Raw genomic sequence first — 1325 nt, 5'->3', positions numbered from 1 at the left:
GGCAGGCGTCGCCCCTGGCTTGTTGGGGGAGGGAGGGTGCTGCCTGACTTTTTCCAAACCCACCAATACTTTCTCTTTGACACACATCGTGGCTCTTCTGCCTCTCCCCAGAATATTCATTTTTGCCTTTTCCCCAGCCCCTCCCCACTGCTTTTTTTTTTTTTTTTTTTTTTTTGCTGTGCGCGGGCCTCTCACTGCTGTGGCCTCTCCCGTTGTGGAGCACAGGCTCCGGACGCACAAGCTCAGCGGCCATGGCTCACGGGCCCAGCCGCTCTGCGGCATGTGGGATCCTCTCGGACCGGGGCACGAACCCGTGTCCCCTGCATCGGCAGGCGGACTCTCAACCACTGCGCCACCAGGGAAGCCCCTCCCCCCACTGCTTTGACATTTTATGTCTATGCTATTATTCCACCAGGAGAGCATGTGGTTTGGTGGACCCTGAAGTTAGAAATGGGGTCTAGTTTAGGATGTGCCATTTTCTGGTTTTGTCATCTCTCTGAAGCAGTTTCCTCATCTTTGAAATGAGGACCATTTTGTTGCCCTAACAATTTTTCAGAATTGTCATGAGAATTTTTTTTAAAAAACCCATCATTAATTTAAGTTTTAGCAGTTGTCCAAGTGACTTCACAAAACTTCCTTCACCCCCATGAGAGAGAGATGTAGCTCATAAACCCATTTTACAGGTGTGGAGAAACAGGGTGAAAGACAAGTAATTTGCCTAAGATCATATAGCTACTAAGTAGCAGAACCCGAATCCAGGACTTCTAATTGTAAAGCTCATGAGCACTCCATCTTTTGGGAAAAAAAATCCCAGCCCAGAAAAAAAAGCCTATGAAATGCTATACTAATACGTTATTACCACTTTGAGGCAAGGGTGAATAAGCCCAAAGAAGCATCATGCCTGACGCTGAGTTGACTGGCCAGTGAAGTCGTCTGTCCTTTCCCATGGCCCCTCCTGACTCACCTGTTGGACAGGTAGGGGGAAGGGGAGAGTAATCATTCTTACCTGCTCGGGGGTAGGGTGGGACAAGACACACCCCATCCCTTCCATTGGTTCCTTCCTTAGTCTTACTGACAGTTCCTTGCCCAATCAGGAGGAAGTAACCCTCAATCTGCCAATAGGTGCGAAGTTAGGATGGAACCTCAAGTTGGAAAAACGTCTCTAGGGCCGAGTGGCAGTCCCTGGGGCCAATGGCCAGAGGATAAACAGAGGCGGCGGTGAAAGGGGACTGGGCGCGAGGCTCCGCCTCTCCATAGGACAGTCAGGCCAGGCAGCCAGTAAGCCCACATCAGCGAGTGGGCGTCTCCCTCAGGGGCGGAGCTTC

This window comes from Phocoena sinus, chromosome 20 (genome assembly GCF_008692025.1).
Source record: "Phocoena sinus isolate mPhoSin1 chromosome 20, mPhoSin1.pri, whole genome shotgun sequence".
In the NCBI taxonomy this organism is placed as follows: domain Eukaryota; kingdom Metazoa; phylum Chordata; class Mammalia; order Artiodactyla; family Phocoenidae; genus Phocoena; species Phocoena sinus.
Note: the sequence above shows the minus strand (reverse complement) of the source record.